The sequence below is a fragment of the Pezoporus flaviventris genome, unplaced genomic scaffold (assembly GCF_033815535.1).
Source record: "Pezoporus flaviventris isolate CSIRO_AGI_PZ_B2104156 unplaced genomic scaffold, CSIRO_AGI_Pfla_v1 ptg000007l, whole genome shotgun sequence".
Taxonomy (NCBI): domain Eukaryota; kingdom Metazoa; phylum Chordata; class Aves; order Psittaciformes; family Psittacidae; genus Pezoporus; species Pezoporus flaviventris.
Genome location: NW_026892555.1, coordinates 43,207,911 through 43,223,476, shown reverse-complemented (window position 1 = coordinate 43,223,476; position 15,566 = coordinate 43,207,911). Strand labels below are relative to the sequence as shown.

The 15,566-nt window shown below is 41.7% G+C and overlaps 1 long non-coding RNA gene across 3 annotated transcripts in view; it reads right to left on the bottom strand.

Annotated features, from left to right (window-relative positions):
• Positions 1 to 15,566, bottom strand: part of LOC133266873 (uncharacterized) — a 64,246-nt gene that overhangs the window by 47,321 nt on the left and 1,359 nt on the right. The window lies entirely within an intron of this gene.

Sequence of the window (15,566 nt, the reverse complement as noted above, 5' to 3'; positions counted from 1 at the left end):
CTCCCTAAGAGAAGAAATTCCTTATAAGGCCTTTTTCAACATATGTGCCCTATTTCAACATTTTAGATGCACAGCACTGAGCTAGCCAGCCCTTTGACCTGACCTACTCCACAGAAGTGCTTCTGCTCTTGCATTCCCTGAACCTGGGAAGAGCCATACCCAATGTGAAGTTTTTCAGAGGTGAGTGACACTTCTTAACTCTGACTTCTTAGCCTGCTTTTACGGAGATTTCCCCAGTGCAGGTCTCTAGAAGGCTTGAGTCAAGACTGAAAGAGGACAGTTGAACCTGGGGTCAGATGGGTAGCTCAGAGAAACTTAGAGGTCCCTTCCAGATCTTTGATTTGGTAAGCTCTGCTGCAGATAAACTAGGAAATGCTGTCGTTGTCTTCTGACTGCTCAAGAACTGGGTACCCAGAAGTATGTCTTGTATCTATCCACATCAATCACTACTTTGTCCTGAGCCACAAGTTCAGAGTCAGACAGCAGTGAACTTCTGGGGCAAAAGACATATCGTAGGCTTTTTACGCTTATGTGAGAGGATATGGAAAATGCAGATTTATAGTGACCAACAGCAAAATATGCTGCTAATTCCAAATCCCAAACTGCGCTGTGTTTCCCATCATCCCCAAGGAGCATGAAATCCTAGTTCAAAGCACTGGGAAAGTGCATTGAATGAAATCACCACCACAATGAAACAAGGACTTACTGAAAGATAAAAGCCCAGTGCTTCTTTATCTCTACATATTCCAGAGAAGATAATACGAAACAGTTAAAAGAGAAGCATCCCATTTCAGTGGAAATCCTCTCATGTGAAGAGGTTCTGAGAGTGAAATTAACCTGTGGGATTTAATTTAAATATTTTCCCTTGTCAGACAGTCTCCCATGAAGCTTAGGGCCATCTAATTGCCTTTATTATTTTCATCCAATTAGTTTAATATTGTAGAGGCAAACAGAGATCCACATTAAAAATGTGTGCCAGGACTGTACAAAGCCAAGGTCTATACTGTACTAAAAATTATGTTAGGAAGACATGAGGCAGAGGTTTTCATCCAGGATGGCAATCTAATCCGATTTGCAAAGACAGATCATACTACAGAAAAAGGGGACAGGCTAGAAAAGAGCCACCAAATTACTTTGGGGAAGTTTCTAAATATTCTGTGGGAATGAAGTGATTAATGGTCTCTATTTCTCCTTATATCTCAGTAGACCTCATGGTTGATAATTTCGTTTTGTTCTTCATTAAAATGGCACCCAGTTGCTAAAATCTTTGCTGGGTTAATGGGTCACACAGTCAACATTTGGTGGGATTAATCGATTTGCTGTCAGGTGGAAACCTCCAGCACAGGAATAGCGGTGTCTTGGTGAAGAGAGTCATCTGCAAAGAGAGTGTGGCTCAGTATTGTGTGTAAATCTTGTGGCCTCTGAAAGATACAACAGCAGCACACTGTCTTCATTTAGGTAAGAAGGTGTTCGGGAGCAAGCAAGCCTGACCAAAATGATGCATTGTGTTCACGCACAAACTGGACAAATCCCTGACAAACTGTGCATGCACAAGGGTAAGATTCCCAGAGTCTTCTGGGAGATCAGCTTTTTCTGCCAAGTCTGTTGCTCGTGGTTATTCATGATTTGTCAGCAGTGTTTATTCAATTATAATAACACTGGAGTGGGTGAGGAAAGGTACATTTTGCAATCTACCTGTGTTCAATAATTAACATTCATATTTAAGCAGGTAATTAAGTAGGTCTTTCAATCAGTTTTGCAAGTTTCTTTGAGCTCTGATGCTTTAAATGGTACCTCACTTGCATTAGCCTACTGAAGACTCTGATAGTTATATCTTTATAAAGAGATCACAGAGCGATGTGACTTCACAAATGTTCCCATGTAGCTCAACTCATTCAAGTAATCCACACTAAAGTTTTATCTTGGTGTTAGTATGATTCTAAGAAGAAGTGGACTAGCTTAGGCCTAACATTATTGCAGCCTGTTATTTCTTCCCTTTTCCTATTACTTAATTTGTAATTCATACTGGGTAGTAACCAAAGTGCCTGCTGGGAGACTTTTAAGCAGGTTTCCTTTGCAGGCCATTTGCTTTCTTATAACTGAACAAGGTGGGGCTGAATCTGACAGTTAGTCTTAAAAGGCTTTTTGTAAGAATGAGACACCACCCCATGTTTAGGGCTGTGATTGCTTTACAAAAGACAACTCACTTTGCCAAACATTAGAAAAGTCTACTTGTTTTCTTGAAATACAGTTATCCCTGGGGTTCTAGAAGTGGTAGTGGTGAAAAGGCTAAATGAAGCTGAAATCACTGATATTATTTTTATCAATGGATCAGCTGACATAAACAGTCACAGCCTTATTTTACTACGTCAGAGTATTGAAACTACTGTACCCAAATTCTGTTGTGATTCCTGGTGGGTTGTGATGTACGTATTTGTTAAGGTTACTCAATCTGTTAGCTGTCTGTAAGGCTCTGGTTCCAAGTTATTATTACTACAGCACTTGGGAAAAGAAAGCTGATTGGGATCAGCGAGGGAATTACATTTCTGCCCAGTTAGCTGGCGGACCTAAAACACGATTCACACTGACAATGCTTTATACTGTTTCTCTGTGTTATTCCTCACGCAGTACCAGGGCTGAGAGGACAGTAAATATGTGATCTGGCATACAGTCTGCACAAAGTTAATCCCTTCAGAATTTCTAGAACAAATCTGAAGCAGTCAGGTGAGTTGTACAACTTCAGTGCCTTCCATCATCCAGTTGCGGCACTTCAATTCCCCACGGCTAGGGGCCTAAAGCCTCGCATGCTTTCTCTTGGAACCACAACTTAGGAAAATTAGTCTCCAGTTCTTTAAAATTCATCTGCTTTGCTATTAAACTGATACACTGTGATGTCTTATCCTGTTGTGTATAATCTCTCTTCTTGAGAGTAGCTCAGCTGATGCAGCAGGGAGGCTGCCCAGCAGTGGGTTGTCCATGCTGTCACTATGAAATACAAGATGTGTGTCCTCCCTGACCCACTGCTGCTGGTCCTAATGCTGGCTGTCATGTATGCGTGAACAATATGAGAGTTCACAGTTAAGCATGGCCTTGTAAATAACATAAGGCCACTGCTGATGGTGATAATTTTCTCCCAGTAGAAGCAAAACTGTGTACCATAGGTCTGGTATCTCGAGTGCTATGCCTCTGTGAGATATGAAAGTATCAGGGGTTGTTTTATAAGTTTTAGTGAACAGGTTTAAACATCAGCTAAATGGTGTCTTCTCACACAAGAAGCAGTAGTCCCCACAGAACGCAGCCTCACCTATTTAATCTGTCCCAAACTTTTTAGGAAAATGAACCCAGATCCAGCTGAAAGGCGGTCACACAGTTTACTCACAGTTACTTCCTCCCTTTCCACTAAATTGGATTCTCTCTTTATTTCTTTCCACTGTAAAAAACACATGGCATAATTCTAGTACTAATTTAAGGTCCTGTGAACACCTGAGGGCTATAATTAAATGTATGTTTTATTATCTCAGAAATATGCATGGGTTAGGGGACAATTTTTCATGTACATGTGTTTTTTCTTTCTACTGTTGCTATTTCCCAAGGGTTTTGTTGACATTATTTGCTGATCGTACTTTGAGGCGTGCTTTTAACACTATTACATGGCCAGCAGAAGTCCTAGGAGAAGTCCAGAGAAGATTTTCCTGTAGGTGATCTCACTGCTGCACAAACACCCAAATGGTATCACCTCAGGAGCACAGATGCCATAGTGTAAGACCTTTAACAATCTATATACTAACCTTTGACATCTACACCTATGCTGCCAACTCTTCATCAACCAGGTACAGTGGGGTTAAGAAACTTCAGAAAATTTAATAATCCAACCCCTATGTCTTTGATAACACTGAATATTGCTGCTTCCAACTCTAACCTTCATTATAGCAGGTCCAGTTCAGCTATCTAGGCAACATCTCCCCTCCTTTTTCCAGAGTAATGTATTAGCTCTCACAGCAGGGCAAATGAATGAAGCCAGCTTGGCTCTAGAACAAGGATACCCATCCTTGCATGGGTCTCCAGCAGAGGCAACAAGCCCCATGGCAGCTGGCATGAACACTTGAATGCTGTGGAAGGCACAGCTACATTCTAGCAAAGTTTATTTCCTTGGCCCCAGCACTGCATCAACATGGATACTAGCATTCTAGAGAGAAGCTGGCTCTAGATGCAATCTAGTCATGCGTATGTTTATCCCTGCTTTTGCACTAATGAACACTACAAAAACAGCAAAGAAAGAATAGAGGGGTCTTGGAACACAGGACTTGGAAAATTGACTAATCTAGGAAGGCAGAGTTGAGAGTTGGCAGTAAATGAAGAGCTTCAAGGTGCAATTTCGAGAGGGGCTCATTGGGTGGAAGTCCAAAATTCCAGGTGTGATTTCACATTAGAGAAAAACACCATTTGAAAGGAAAAGAAAGGAAGGGTCAGGAAGTAGATACATTGACCTCTTAGAAATACAATCAGGAGAGTGCGGGAGGAGTACACAGGGGCTCTTCTTCTCATATCAATCTTGTATCTTCTGTCTCTTGCCTGCCAGAAGATATGAAAAGGTTAAAGTGCTGCTATCAAGGAAGAAACATTTTATGCATTTGCTTTCCATCCTGTTCCCTGCTATGAAACATCCTTTTTAATTTTGTTGTCGCTAATTCCTTAATGTGTCATAACTATTTGACTTTTATTTTGTATTCTGTCATTTCTGTTTAATTCTCAGAAAAACAGTCTATGACTGGCAGTTGACTGTTACACGACTTTATGGCTGGAATGATAATTTGAGCAAAATCTGACTTTGGGGAAAATTCTTCCCAAAAGAAAGAAAGAAAAAAAAGGACAATATTCACTATAATTTGCCACTGGACTGATACAGGGCTCAACAAAATAAATGCACTGCATACTAAGTGTGGCACTAGTTGCTGGGCAATTAAAAAAAAATGTGATTTTATAGGTATTTTTTAAACACAAGTCTAACATTCTTCAAATTAGTCAGCTTTGCAAAAGTTTCTGTTCCACAAACTGAATGGCTGAACAGGAAAAAGTCTTGCAGATGGAAACACAGATACAGCTACAGAAGAGATATAAGAAATAATTCCTTTGATTCATGGTCTCTTCCAACTTGTCCTCTTGTAGCTCGAGAAATGCTTGGCTGAGTGAAGTTCTGCAGTTCTTTATTTTGGAGAAATACCTATTTTGTTTTAAGAAATCAGGGCTTTCCTGTTTTCTCCATAAATCAGGGAGGTGAAGAAATCCTATTACTTTTCTTCCATCTACAGCCAAATAACAGTGTCTCTACTTGTATGAGTGTTATGACTAAAGTCAACAGTATAATGCACTCAAAGACCTGTTCTTTTCTATAGCCAAGTACGTGTGCACTTGGTGTCACACAGCATCAAGCAGGAGATGCTGGGATCGCTGCTTTCAGCCAAAGCTGTAGAGGCCGGGGGAGACACTGGGGTAATAACATTAAACAGCTTCTGTGTGATTAAGTGTTAACCCCTGTGCTTGTTCCTTCTGCTGCTAGATATTAATGACACCTAGCCCTTGGAGCTCTGTTTTTCTGTTTCTGTCTGTTTTCACAAAAAGGAAATATAAAAAGCTGTGCACTTCAGCTGACCTTCACTTTGTGAGACACTGAATGCATCCTTGTGCTATTCACCCCATTCTGTTGTAATCTTAATGCAATTTGTTAGAGAAAATAGAGCCTTCTTTTCACTACCTACCTGCACCAGACACCTGGCATTGGATGGGGAATACTCTAACTACCTCTCGGAGCAGATATAACTATCCAGTCTTTCCCCCACTGAACTGTTCTGTGTCTCCATCAAAAGCAATCTCTTCATAAAACTAAATCCACTTTGTTCAGTCACTGAGGCAACTGCTCTCCAAAGCCAAACAGTTCTTGATAGTAGAGACTGACATCTTACTGCTGTTCTCTTTCAGAGTTTCTTTTCTCTGAAATACTATATGATTGTAATGGACATAAGGGTTTGTCAGGGGGCTGGATAAGTAGATCTACAGCAGCACTTACCACCTGCACTTAGCCAGACTTGACTTTCAAGACTACAGTAAGCAAGAAGGTCAGGATGAAGGATGGGAAGGAAAAGCTTCTGAAGAGGCAAAAGCAGTGCTGAAGATGTTCCTTGTGTCTCTTGGTATACTTACCTGACCTCCAAAACAAAACAGCTGGTAATAGAAAAAGGAGTAACCAAACAGTGAATGCATAAGCAGTATCTCATTGCAGCTTGTTTGATTTTACAGCATTTCTTCTACTCTAAAGTCAAGGATTCTGGGAATAGAAGGAGGCAAAATTCTAGAACAGAGTGTACGTAGCAAAAATAAATTGTGTCCTTTCATGATGCTATTATCAGATCTGCAAAACGGGACTCTAGAGAAGCTTCAGGCCAGATCCTCAGCTGCTGCAACCTGCACAAGTCCTCTACCCAGCAGAACCGTGCGGACTGAGGTGAGTTGCCCACCCAGCCTGCCCTTCTTGTACCTAGTCGGCATGGTGCTGTCCTGCATGGCAGCAGACAGCCAAACTACACAAGTGCGAAAGCGAATGTTCATAGTATTTCTTTTCTCACATGATATTGGATCAAGATTTAGTTTTAGATGGACTCAGACCAGAAATAGTAGTGACAAAAAGCCAACAACCTGTATCACCAGGCTGATAAATGTTTTTGCACTGTGTACACCAGTAATACATAAAGAAGCCAAATCCTTCAATTTAATACAGACCTGAGTAGCATGTTTTTTTTTTTCTGACTAAAGGCAACACAATTGTACAAAGACATTTGTGAAGATTTTTAGGACTGAGCTCTTTGGTAAAAGAAACTGTGTCATAAGAAAATATTATGGTATATAATCTTTTTGGTTCTGTACACCACTATCTTGCAAGCATTCAGAATTAATTGACTGGTATTGACCACACTTTAATACTGAATTGCAGAATTAGATTATTAAGAACTATGTTATCATCTCTTGTGATTCAAGCTGTTAGATAAAAATCATGGATACATGAGATTGAAAAAACATTGAGGTCCTACCTCCTCTGAGAAAGAATCAGCTCTGTGTAGCACATTCCTGAAAGCAGTTTGTCTTATTCTTCTAAAACTCTGATGATGGGAATTCTTTAAGAAACTTCCTAAATGCTGAGATATACTGAATAAATTATGATCTAACTTGTATCTCTTGCTGCAAATCAATTTACATCTTATTTTCTGTAGGCATGAAGACGACTTGATTTTGTCTCCAAGTCTTTTACATAGGTGAAGAGTGCTACCAAGTCATCACTCAGTTTCCTTTTTTTCTAGCTTAAATAAATTTCATCACCCCTTTTCCTCTTCTCTAGTCATTTCACTTTATTTCTTGTATTCCAAACTGGGCACACAACCCTAGTAATTAGTGCTGAGTAGTGCAGAGTAATTATCCTTATATTCACCAGAATCACATTTGCTCAGCTTATGGGGCAGTAAAGTCTTTGCTTTTTTCAGCAGTATTATACTGGTGACTCATCCTCAGCTCATGATTGACTGTAGGACCCAGAGCCTTGCCTCCAGTACTGCTGCCTAGCCAGCTATTCTCTGCTTTGCACCTCTGATTTGACTTTTCTTTCCCCAAAAGGAGTCCTTTGCATTCTTTACTGAATTTTATCTTATTGATTTCAGACCATTTCACCAGTGTAGCGAGATTATTTTAAATTCTAATCCTGCTCACCAAAGTGCTCACAAACCCTTCCATCTTGATGTCATTCACAAATTTTACTCTCTGTACAACTCATTACTCTCATTCAAGTCATTAATGAAAGCATTGAGTAAAACTGACCCCTGACAGACCATTGTGGGACCTCACTTATAACATTCTCCTAGTTTTACAGTGAATCATTGATAATTATTCCTGACAAGTGAATGGTATTTCAACCACTTGTGCACCTAGCAGACTGCAGAGTGATTTTAGCCTGGCCTCATTTTATTTTTAGTAATGACATCCCGTGGGACTATATCAAAAGCTTTTAAAAAGCCTTACTCATATATACTATATATACCTCACTATATACCAGCTAGGTCTGGTGAGGTACCTGGTTTATGAACTATATCCTCCTAGCAATTTTGTGTAGCCAATACCCAGCTGCCAGGCATTTACCTTACCTATATAGGCAGCAAATCACCTTGTCCTAAGAACACAGCAGTAGGGATTCAGCTGACCACCTTCACCCAGACATGGTCAGCATTCAGGGAGGGATTCACCTCTATGCAGGATTCACTGTAACACTTGCCCAGTAAATTCAGCATCTGCAGAAAGGGGCAGACTTCTGCAGGCACGAAGTGTTTTGTGGGTACAAAGTTTCTGTAACAGAAGATTTAATACTGAATTGCAGAATTAGATTATTAAGGATTATATTGCCTCTTGGGAATTAAGCTGTTAGATAAAAATCATAGGTACATGAGGTTGAAAGAAACTTTGAGGTCCTACCTCCTCTGGCACCTCCTGCAAGCCTCCCAGAGACATCATGTCACCAGCAGCAGTAGTGGTAGTGGTAGGTGCCCATGTTTTGTCCTAAAGAAGATGTCCTAGGCTGTTTGTCCTAAAGAAGATATTAGATCAGTTTAACAAGATTTGTTCTTCAAAAGTCTTCGTGGCCTGACTATACTCTACATGTTTAGGAGCCAACTGCGTTTGTTTTAAAATGTATCTTAGTTCTAGCCTAACTAGAACTAGCCATTGAAAGTCCCTATTTTCTCCTTTTTCTCCTTTTTAATGACAGGTGCTGTGTTTATCCACTGGGATTTTTCTCCTAGCAACTGTCAAAGATTACTATAAGTGCTTTCAAGACTGCTCCAGTGCATGCTAAGTTTCTGGTCACCATCACCTTGTTTGTGACTGAAACCCACTGAATATGTAAATCTTGCTGTCACCTGCTTTTCTTCTCCTCAGTAAACAGCAGACGTTCCTTCAGCCTTCCACTGTTTCTAATATCCTCTCATACTTGTCATTAGAATTTGTCCCCTGTGACCCCTTTTGTGCCTTTCTGCATCCTTCCTACCCAGGCACCCTTTGTCCCTGTACAGTTGCTTTTGTGTAATCCCAGTGTTGTTTACTTTAGAAGGTGAACCTGGTACCCTGGCAGTATGGTATTTCTATGGTGTCAGGACTCATTGCAGTCACAAGGATAGAAGGGAAGCTGTACAGTCACACAGTAGCTCCCTGTCACACAACGTAATGTACACAACTGACAAAGCAGTTTTGTCTTCTTCAGAGCCAACAGTAGATTACTTCACAGACATGTAATCCTCTTAAGACTGCATAGCTTCATATTCTCATCCTGCATGTTCCTGTGTTTGCAGTGCGGGCCACTGTTGTTTCAAGTGTCTGCCCCCATAAAGAACTCTCCTTGTAACTATTTTAGATGGTGGGTATGGGTACACCTAGTTACCACAAGGACAGATCCCATGTTTCCCTTGAAGATCATGAAACATTTACAAGGGACCCCATCCTCTCCTTTTGCAGGTAGAGGAACAGAAAGGAAAGGGCTGTGAAAAGGGCAGCACTCAGCTCAGGCCAGGTTAGGAACTGGGTTGCCAAATCCCCATCCCACATACTTGCCACAGCACCTCATCTCTGCAGATGAACCATTGACTTCCCTCAGTATTTGTAGATATCATGATGATGCATGTTTGACTTCACTTTTCATTTTTAAATGCTTCATACTCTTTAGCCATTTAGCACAGACAGCAGCAACGTCCTAATGAAATTGAAGTCTCTGTAAAGCCCTATATTGCTTCATATTATCGTTATAATATCCAGCTTCTTTAAAGTTAAAGCTTTTGTATTTGCAAGACATAGAGCACAAGAGCACAGTAATACACAATGCACAACATTAATGCTAATAACAGTCATAAACTTGTATATACTGGCTGACAATAATTGTGTAGCACAATGTGTTCACTCTCTCAAAAGAAGACTGTCAGTGCTAGAGTGTATTATTTATCAAAGATAAAAAATAAAAAGGAATCAAACCTTTTACTGTTGTAACTGGTGATCTTTAGTTTCATCCTCTCAGACAACCTGAAATCCAATTGCTTAAAAGAATATAGTTCAGGGAAAAAAATCGCTCTGCTTCCTGCCAACCACCTGCAGTATGCATTTGTCCATCTTTCGCTCTAAAACAGTTGTGTTACTCCCAGTTTCCCTCCAAGCCCATTATTTTCTCTGGGAGGCTGAACTCATATGGCAAGGGTTAGAGCAGCCCAGTGGAGCTCAGCTGAGCAGCAGTCACACAACAACAGCACTAAATTCAGGGAAGGCAGATGTTGCCTGGTTTCACCAGTTACAAGTAATGGCTATTAACACTTCCCACTGAAAAGGTTTGAAACTCCTAAAGTAGAATGAGCAATACTCCTAGAAGGTGCTTTAGAAGTGTTAGATGTCAGTCCCCCCAGTTTTCAAGCAAATAAATGTCTGTTGCAATATATTTCTAGTACAGCGTGACCTTTCTGAAAGGCTGAGAGGTCTTTTATTCAGAATAAATATTCAGAAAGAATATATTCTTTTATTATTATTTTTATTATTCTAATAAATATTCTTTTATTCAGAATACTGCTGCCCATCGTATTCTGAATAGAACTTATGCATCTGTCACAAAGCTACTAATTTACTAACAGACTTCATCACAATTCTAACTTCCAGGTGATTAAGAAGCCTAGAGTTACACATGTAATCTGGTGTTAAATAGTCAATGCCATTTCTTGTAAGGAGTGAATAAATAATACTATTAATGAAAAAAATTACAATAAGCCAGTGTACAAGCATTTTGTAGCTCTCTGCCAGCGCATTACCCAATAAAATCTTTTATTTCTATATAGAACAAACCCTATTTATTTTTGTGACATCTCAGTGTTAAGTGCTGGCAGATTTTTAGAGTGAAGTGTGGACTTTAATCTTTGTCCTGTAATGAGCCAAGGAAACTACTAACATACAATGTCAGTGTTTTTACTATTATTACCTGTATTATGGCATTTCTGACAAGTTAAAGATCATAGTAATGATGATGTATCCAGAAGTCCAGTTTGGACAATGTACTCAAATGGAACAAATTCAGTTTATTATTTGATTTCACAGGCACTTAATAGTACAAAACTATGCCTAGTTGGCACAGTGATAGATGAACTAGGGAAAGATTAGATTTGTTAACAGTGACATTGAGATTAGCACTGTCTAGTGTGATTCCTGCTCTCCTCACACTCTCTTAGATGTAGGAGGTGTGATCTTCTCTCATTCCTCAGCAACAGGGGGGATGTCACATTTGGAGCCCCAGAAGCTGACACCAAATGGTGAGAGAGATGCTTGGTCAAAATGTGTCGTTATCATGTCTGTCATCTTCACTATTAGAAAGCCATTTATGCTACCCAAGAGGAAATCGGCTACATATGGAAAACCTGAGAGGACTGCTATAGAGCACATAGTTTTTAATGTTATTAAATATAAAATGTAGGAAAGCTAGTAAGGGGGTGTGGTGGGTTGATCCTGGCAGGATGCCAGGTGCCTACCAAAGCTGCTCTATCACTCCCCCTCCTCAGCTGGACAGGGGAAAGAAAATATAATGAAAAGCTCATCCCACAGTTTGAGATAAAGACAGGGAGAGATCAGTCACCAATTACCATCATGGGCAAACCAGACTTGACTTGGGGAAATTAGTTTAATTTATTACCAATTAAATCAGAGTAGGAGTAATGGAAAATAAACCCAAATCTTCAAGATGCCTTCCCCTCACCCCTCCTTTCTTCCCAGACTCAGCTTCAAGTCCAAATTCTCTGCCCAGCAGTGAACGGGGACAAGGAATGGGGGCTGTGGACAGTTCCATCACATATTGTCTCTGCCACTCCTTACTCCTCAGAGGAGGGCTCCTCATGCTCTTCCACTGTCCAGCATGGGTCCCCCATGGGGGTTACCAGTCCTGCAACAAACCTGCTCCAGTGCGGGCTCCTCTCTCCATGGGGCCATGGGTCCTGCCAGGAGCACAGGCTTCCCATGGGGTCACAGCCTCCTTTGGGTATCCCCCTGCTCCAGTGTGGGGTCCTCTCCTGCCTGTAGGTGAAGATCTGCTCCACTGTGGACCTCCATGTGCTGCAGGGGCACAGCCTGCCTTGTCACGGTCTGCACCATGTGCTGCAAGGGAATATCTGCTCTGGTGCCTGGAGCACCTCCTACCCCTCCTTCTGCATTGACCTTGGTACCTGCATGGCTGCTGGTCTCACGTATTCTCAATCCTCTCTTCTAGCTGCAATTGCTTCTGCACAGTAACATTTTCTCCTTTTTAAATATATTATCCCAGAGGTGCTACCACTGTCACTGGCTCAGCTATTGGACACTGGGGAAGCTTCTAGCAGCTTCTCACAGAAGCCAGCCCTGCTGTCCCTTCCCCTAACCAAAAACTTACCATGCAAACACAATACAAGGGTTTCTAAAAACCTTCATGAATAGCTGCCTGGAAGGAAGAACTGGTCAACATGTGACAGGACAGGGTGCTTAGAAGGTGCAATGGAAAGAAGGGTCAGGAGTGCAGGAATTACTTTGAACTTCAAACAAAACCACTGCTGGTGACACCCGAGGCACTTCCCTTGCGCTGGAAGGGAACACAACAAGTCACAGTGTAAGTGCAAATTAGATTCATTTTTTAATGGATGAGACATCTTAAAAACTCAAGGTAAAAGGTGACAGGGCAGCTAAGGAAGAACCTGTTGTTAAGTTTGTCCTGGAATTACAATTTAAGTTTAAATGACTCAAGGTCATTCTCAGTTTCCAGCTATGTAATTTTGCTTGACCTTACACCTGGCTGGAATGAACCTCTAATTTGATTAATGTTTGCACTTGACTAGTGTTGATGACAAGCCCAGGTGAAGCCAACCACCTTCGGAGTATTTTCTATCTTGTGAGATAATCCAAATGTATCCACATAAAGGGGCACAAAGAAGCAGCTTCTAGAGGAATGGCTGCCCAAGATATGTAAAAAGGACCTGCAAATGGAGTGCGTTGCTTTGCAGGTGGAAGAATTAATGAGGGGACAAGAGTTCTCATGTATTTGATTGCAGAAAGAAGCCTGCTCTGGTAGAGACAGGCCAATGCCTCTCCTGCAAGGAACAGATGTCCAAAATGTATTTCACAGTTGCAGGCAACACTTAAGATTGTCCTTTAACAACTCTGCAATTTGTACCATCAGTATCTCCATGAGACTGGCCACAAGTGGGATTTTCACACAGCAGAGGCTTCCAGTTTGGTTTTCATTTAAATTCTTAGCCATTTCAAATAAACCAAACAAAACCTTTTTATTTCCTGCAAACTGGACATTTGAGAAAAACTTCACTTAAAATACACTAATATATGGTGCACCTTCAACAAAATAACCTTTTTGGTGTGTCACCAGTTCCATCAGATCTGTGTCCGAAGACTGCTAACAATACCTAGAGCAACAAACAGTGCTGATGTCCTGTTCCTGCAGTGCTCTGCCAGGAACCAAAGCACTGTTCTATGGGAATTCTGCCTTCTATGCGACAACAGTTTGTTGACATGGCCTGCTAACTCTAGTCTCGCTCCCCCTTGAAAACATTACTTCTCCTGCCATGCAAATACTGCCACAGCCAGGTCTGACAACCATTCAGGCTTCAGCCACTTATCCTTGGAAGGGCATGTTCTAGGGCATGAAGGATTACAGTTTATTGTGGTGAAGCTGCCTATAAGTGCAACTAATTTAGTGCCCTGTTAAAACAGTGATGAATTTAGCCCATAATTTCAAGAAATGAAGCAACACTTCCTGACAAAACCTCAAAAGCTACAATTTATGGTAGCCCTCCCAGTTAACAACTCAGTGAACTATGAACATCCTCAGCCCCATTAACATCTTAACTAGATCCCTACTGAACATTAAGGTCTCCTGGTATATTCTCTTGTGAGACAGAAACTGAGATTTTTAAGGACAGGTTCTCCTGTGATCTGTTCTCCTTCATGTGTCACTCCTTTTCAGTAGGGTTACTGTCACTGAAACCCAAGTCTTCCCTTACCTCTTCGTGACACTGACAGAATCCCTTATTGCAGTCTCAATCATTTCATCCTCTATGACACTGCCTTTCCCCTGTATTTTTCTACTATACTCTGGCAAAATAATCAACCTCCCAAGCTGACATCACGTGCAGACATGCAGACTTCCCTGCTGGCTTTCCATCACCCACTGCACCTCCTTTCACATTCCCATTTCAATGGGAAATGTCCTCCACGACCTCACACCTTACTTCAGCTGTTGTGTCACCTCTTACACCCTCCATCTCTCCCACATTCCCAGTGCATCTTACCAAGCCAGAAAGTACTATTGGGCTGCTCTCTGTGGTATCTACTATGCCTGAATCACATTCTCATCCTCTTCTCACCTCTTTCCCACTGCTTCAGCATCATGAGGAAACCAGTAAATGTAAAGCAGTGTAACAGGGCATCTGTGTGAGACTCCAGCATTGCCTATGCAATGCGTTTCTCCCATGCTCAACGCCTCAGACTGCTCTTTAAATGAGGATTATTAGATTTTTAAATATTTGCATGCAGGTAGCAGTGTAATGCCTCAGCTATCTAATATGGCACACTTGAACCTCCAACACCATTAAATCTCCTCCCTTTTCACTTTTCTACTTATTTTCTCCAGTCAGAGCTGGGTTCTCCTCAGGTTGTTTTCAGATCAGACCCAAAATAGGACCGATGCAGCAGCATCCCAAAAGCTGTCAGACCTCCTGACACCATGTGATGGGCTGGACTCAGACCCTTAAGCATTACACAAGCTCAAGGTTGAGTACCATAGCTAAAGTTGTACACACTGTTAACTGTTTTCACAAGTGGATGGGAGAAATCTGTGAAAGCTGGAGAGAAAGAAACCCTCCCAACTTCAAAATGTTGTTGTATTTCTAATGCAGATGGTCATGTCTTATTTTCAGGTAACACACGATGGATGAAAGGAAACATTAAGCTGTTTCTCTGAAAGGTGCCTAATTTTCCTCTCAGGTAGCTGTGCATCAAACCTACACGGTTAATCCCTATGGTTTATCTTACCAGATAGAAAAAAAATGGGTCACAGAACTTCAGCACTGGAGACATTCGATTCCTTCGCCAAACCGGAATATGTCGATTTTGAGAGCAGTGGGATGAGCAGCAGCGTTTGCTATCCATCGCTTCCTACACCCGATGAGCTCAGAGGGCTCCTCACACGCCAACCTGTGCTCCCCGGCAGCCAGCCAACCCTGCTACAGCTGGGCACGTACACAGCCCGCTACACCTGCAGACCCCTACAGCGAAGGAAAGGCTTTGGCCGTGCCTTAAACACTAGGTTCTTTCCCCAGTACATCATCACATCGCATGCGAAGGGGCTTAAGTTGCAGTCCCGCAGCTCCAGCGCCGGGCTTGCGGGACCTGTCTATGTGTGGGAGAAGGATAGCCCCCGGGTCCTAAGGGCTCCTCCAGCCTGAATGCAGCCGGCAAGGCCGAACCAATCACACACC